Source organism: Wasmannia auropunctata, unplaced genomic scaffold (genome assembly GCF_000956235.1).
Source record: "Wasmannia auropunctata unplaced genomic scaffold, wasmannia.A_1.0 LD335903.1, whole genome shotgun sequence".
NCBI lineage: Eukaryota > Metazoa > Arthropoda > Insecta > Hymenoptera > Formicidae > Wasmannia > Wasmannia auropunctata.
Window position 1 is genome coordinate 301,521 of NW_012026987.1, and position 6,204 is coordinate 307,724.

Sequence of the window (6,204 nt, forward strand, 5' to 3'; positions counted from 1 at the left end):
ACAATATAAAAGTTTAATATAAAAGCTTTCGAGAATAAGCAACGTTAAAAACATATGATATTTTTTCCTAATAAGTCAGTAATTTATTAAAATCACTCATGAATTAAATAAATTATTAGTAATTTTACAACGATGTACATCTAAACATCAATCATATCGAAACAACAATTAAATTTAATCTCCGGCCGCATTGCGTTTAACTTGTTTTCTGTTAATGACAGACTTTGCATTTTCAAATTTTATGTACTTGTAATTTGCGATTGTAAACTACATATTTAAAAGAGGAAGAAAAAGATAAAAAACAGCAATATTTTTCTCGATGATCGTTGCATTTATTTTTGTTTATAGTTCTCAATGTGATTTCTACAATTATTCCGCATTTTGCGTTTAGTCCCAACATTTTTCTTAAAAAAAAAAAAAAAAAAAAAACAGAAGAGAGTCGAACAAATAATCAATGAGCTGAGCTAATAAACTGAACAATTACGTGCCTTATAATCGCTTGCGTGTTTTTGTCTTTTTTCCTCTGCGCACTTTATTCTATAAATAATTATTTAGGTTTAAATTCTTTTTTATGTATAAATCTATAATATTTTAAATAAAAAAATGCAAAAGCATTTTGATATTTTAAAAGAGTAAAAGTAAAAACAACATAACAATTTGTTATTTCGAAAAATAAATTATATATGATGGTTCTAATTTCTGATATAACACGGGAGAAATGTATGACTGAACATGTACGATAGAATGTTAGCACTTCGACGGAACTTTAGCAGAAGAAAAAAGTAAATGGAAACATGAGGCTTAATCATAATATGTACATAATATGTACGTATGATCGAGTATTTACGTTAATAGAGGTGAGGTAGTTAAATATCGAGGTGTTAAACTCGCCGCTAAAAATACATTCCCATTTCTGACTAGCTGCTATCTTTAGGACAAGAGCAAAGCATTCCTCTTTTGCCGAGGATTCCTGTGGAATGCGTAGCTACGATTCCTTTCACGATTCATTGCTGCGATAATGAATTCTTTCAAGTTGTTAAAAGAGCATGTTTAGGACAACAGAAATATCTTTCCATGTAATTGTCGCAAAGAAAATCGGTTGAATTTAAATTAATACAATGAACGAATATGAGTATACAAATACATGTATACTCAAAATATTCATTCGAGAAAATTAACATACGCATGTGTAATGATGGAAATATGCATTTACGGAGCCGACAGCTTCTGAAGAAATAAACAAAAAGAATGTACAATATATTCTATATATCTAGATGAATATCTAAATTTGTATTCTCTATTTATTTGTCACATGCGTGTACAACTCTTTTGACGTACATACTTGAACTCGTGTATACGCACGCAAGAATAACGTGAATACATCCCGCGTCCGTCATGTGCGTATTATTATACATACATGAGGGCGTTCGCACTCATGCGTTTGCATCGGGTTAATATTCTTGTTCAAAGTATCGTTTATATGTAATACGAAATATGATATCGCTATTGTTTTTTATTTAAAATTGTATTCAAATCTTATCTTATGTTTTTATAATTATACATGTTTATATAATAGGATTTTGTTATAAAAGTATTTCATTAATTTGATCTCGCCGTTATATGACTAAAAACTAAACATTCTAGTTTAAGGAAACAATAAAAATTTTGATCATTAAATTATTATACAAGAAATCTATTGTGAAAATTTACAGTATTATATTTGACCTAAATGTGCAATATTACAATATAATGCAGTATCTTTCAATCGCACCAAACGAATTTTTCAATTTTCTTCCCTGCTATTTGCTTCTTTCGCACCTCTTCGTTTTATATAACTTCATAAAGATCGTTAAGGGCTGCCGCATCACTCCGCAGTGGCTCCTCTATTATTCGTTGGAGCACTCAATGCAGCAGAAAAATGTGGACGACGCATTAAGAAGCGAAAAGTAGTACGAGTAGCTTCTTGAGAAAGTTCTGAATTAATGACAAAGTTATGAGATAACGACTAGAGACGAGTATATAAATCTAACAAATTCCAATAAATAAAACGCATTTTCGATATAAAATATTTTTTTTATTATTAGAAGATTATGGTGTATGTAAGTTTTAATATAATGTGCGTTTTTTAACTTTTATATTTCTTAATTTTATTATAAATTTTAAAAAATTTTTTAAATAATTTAATTTATTTTGCCAATGATGATAAACGACTATAGTTTTCGATTTGTAAAATTTAATCTATGAATATAAAAGCAACGTTTAATAATTTTATATAAGAATATTATTTACGTGAATTTATTTTTTAAATTTTTGTCTGGATGATATTTATATTTTGATAAGACAAAAGTTTTGTTTCCAAAAAGAAAATAATTATGTTATATTTGAAGAAGAAATATCAGGATATTAAGACTCCGAATTAGATTTTACCCTTTTTTTTTTAAGGATTAGGTTACGCAACTTTCTTCTTGAAGATTTGTGCGCAGTCAGCTTTTTGTCTTTCTCGTCGTCGATCTCTTCTCTTAATATGGGTCAGCTTGATTATGCCGAGACATGAATGGTTGCATAAAAATAGGAAGAGCGATGCTTCATGTAAGCGAAGTGTTGCAGATAAAGGGAAGTGAAAGGCGATAGAGCTCAATAAATATTTGAGGTTTCCTATTTCGTCGTTTTTTGGTGAGAAGGAAATTGTGATGCTAAAGGTAATAGCTATACTAGATATGAATTAGATAATTTTATTAAATTTTAAAAGACAGATTTGATTTTTAAAAGACAGAAAATAGTATTTTATTAGATGATACATGCAAATTATCGTTTCCACATTACAATTTAGTAGTTGCAGATTAAGAAATATGCTCTCTTTAAAACCTTTTTTACCGAAAATATATTAGAAACTATAAATACCGATAAGTTTCATGAAAAGTGTTCACAAATTACAATTGTATCATGTTTTGATTGATTATATATTCAAAAATATATATTCTCTAGTTTGCATGATAATCGCAAATCATAAGAATCGATACTTATTCTTTTTTTCTCACTAACAACTTGCATAATCTGTAATTTCCTTTCATCCAATCTATTATTTTTTTGGGATACACTGAGATAGTATTAAATAAGTGAAATTAGTTTTTTTCATAAAAGGTAATTACTAGACTAGATTCCACATCACCAATTAGAGGCCAATGTCATTTATACTTCTTTTCTGAAAAAAATCGGCCATCTTTAATAAGTATTATATATTAGCTTTTTTAATGTTCGGCATTAATCAATACAATAAATAGGTAAATTACATTTAAATTAAAAAAAAAATTAATAAAATAGTGAAATTTGGAAAACATTTTACACCAATATAAATGAATTCCATGGAAAGAATCAGATAATAGGAATAAATTAGGAATAACAGGAATAAATCTAAAAAAATTACATACATAATTTAATATTTATTATTGTTATTTAATATGTGAAAATTGAAGATTTTAATATATATTTATAAAAAAGTCTCTTTTATCAAATTACTTGTACATATAGACATTTTACGATTTTATAGCGACTCGATATTATCGCAATTATTGTGAGTGGAATAATTTATGCGCGTAATAGCCTACGCATTATGCTTGGTTGTCGAAATGTCAAAATGATGTAGTGCACGCCGTGTATGCTAGCTACATTAATCGAGAATAATATCGGAAAGTCAATTTTCTCGAATCACAATCTGGGTTCTGTTTCAATTCCTTGGTATTGTAGATGATTGCACACAACATCGTGCGCATAAAATATACAATAATATACTGTTATTAATAAGCTCCACAGTGTTATTGCATTCCTGCGCTTTCTATAGAAAGAAACATTACAATTATTTTTCATTTTACTCTTTTAATAGATAGCAATAATTATGTTATGCTATTTCTGTAATGAATATTTAATATCATTAGAGCAATTATGATAAGAGCTACATTTTTCTAAAATCGATTTTCTAAAATTTTGTATACATGAATAGTGAAATATTCAACGTGAACACGTTGAGAGTTCAATTGTCGCACGTGAAATTCTTCTCCATAGCGGCACGTGCCATCGGTAGTTATCGCGTAGGATCGCGTAGTGGCTATTTCCGCCACTACGTTGCGCTATTTCTATCGTCGCGCTCCGGGGGTACATGGACTTCAAAATTGATGTTTGTCCTCGTCGCATCGGCTTTCCATTGACGTCCCAAAATAAATCGCCAATCGACGTAACCCCCGCCAGATATATCGACTGGATGCATCCTCGCTTCTAAATTGGGCGACTCGTAAAGTAATGCCAACTAGCTGTGGGCGACTTTTACATCTTATACATCTATTCGACGATCAGCCCTAAAAACGCTAAACACAGATATTCCGACAACTTCAACTGAATCAAGTTCTTCCGTTTAAATTTGTTCATGTCTCACGCGATTATATTTTACAAAACCAGGCAAGCTAGTTGAAAACAATTATAATTCCGCAATAAAGAACTTATCAGTCGTACTATTGCTCCACAGCTTAATTTCAATTCTTTATTTCGTCGACTTTTCTTGAAATAATATTAAAATTTGGCAAAAACTTAATATTTTGTTTATTTAATATTATTAAATATTATAATATTTTTTTGCTTATCAGATAGACATACCTGTATGTACAATATTTTCAATATTACCGTAAGTGAGCATGCTTTTTTTAAGGTGAATCATAAATTATTTTCGACAATTAATAATTAAAAATTTATTACAAGGAAAAAACTGTTTTGCTTTGTATGTAAAAATTTAGCTTGATACAGATCTAAAAATAATTTTGTTAAACCATCAAAATAATGATTTTCTGTTGCAAAATCGCTAGAAGAGTGTTTATCCAGACGAATAAACTTTTATGAGATGAAAGTTTCTTTATGAGACTGTTCGGTCGAAGTGATTTTTAGAGCTCTCGAAGGAAGGTTATTTTTTTATTTATCTCCAAAATATGCCATTCAAACATCTACGCGTAATTAGCTGTCTGATTACATATATGTGATCATGTATAATATTAATAATACTTTTCTATTTATTTATGTGATTTAATTGAAATTTAAGAGGAAATTTTTATTCATATATTTAAAAGTTGAAAATATAGATAGAGGCCAACTTAACTCAATATTATTTTGCTTCTTATGCGTACTATTATTTTTAAAGATTTTTGAAAATATTAAATTCCACTGTTTCGACAATTAATTATACGCTTGGCAATCTACCGACGTAATTCTCGATTGTCGCTCCGACATTTACTCAAATCGTGTACTCGTATTTTCAATCTGTTTGACTATCATTTCAAAAATCGACACACACTCATGGATTGCTTGATACACTTTTGGTGTACGCGCCAATTTCAATAGAGATTAATAAGTAAATTTTAATACATAGAATATATGTAGATTTAGATATGCATCGTGTATATTTCTATTTTTATTTGGCCATTAGAACATCAAGTCTAGCAGCCTAGTATACTACGCGTTCACCTGATAGTCTATTAATAAGACAGCCCGCGGACCACTTTCTGGTAAACCGAAAGTATACTTTGCCTAATGTAGTGCAGACTAACTATTCAATATTTATGATAAAATGGTATTAAAAATCAACAAAAAGTTTGATGAATTTCTATAATTTTAATCTAATTTATAATGTATAACTTTCAATCGACAATTTTATATAATCTACAATCTCTAATTTATATACAGGATGTTAAAAAAACCATTTATATATTATATAGTAACTAGTACACGCTATACTGAGTAAAAAAACCTTAGTGAATATAGGTCGAAAACTCAACCGTTTCTGAGATATAAACATTTTTGTTAGCATCATAAATAAAGCATTTCCAATTAGCATTTCCATTAGCCAATCATACAAAAATATCTGCCATTTCTTAATTAGAGTAATACGCATAAATAAAAAAATTTCGCATGCAACACAACACGTAAAAATCAGTAAGTCATTCATGATATTAACATACAAAAATGTTTATATCTTACAATTAGAAACGATTAAGCTTTCGATCTATTTCATTAAAGTTTTTTTACTGAGTATATGTACTATTTAATATAAATGTTGAATGGTTTTTTTTAACATCTTGCGTGCGTGCGTGCGTGCGCGCGTGTGTGTGTGTGTGCGTGCGCGTGCATGCGTGCGCGCGTGCGTGTGTCTATATATATATATATATA

The 6,204-nt window shown here is 29.1% G+C and overlaps 1 protein-coding gene across 13 annotated transcripts in view; it reads left to right on the forward strand.

The window, feature by feature from the left end:
* The window catches only part of LOC105455245 (potassium voltage-gated channel protein Shaker), a 67,929-nt gene that overhangs the window by 46,916 nt on the left and 14,809 nt on the right, over nucleotides 1-6,204 (forward strand). The gene's annotated exons all lie outside the window — the stretch shown is intronic.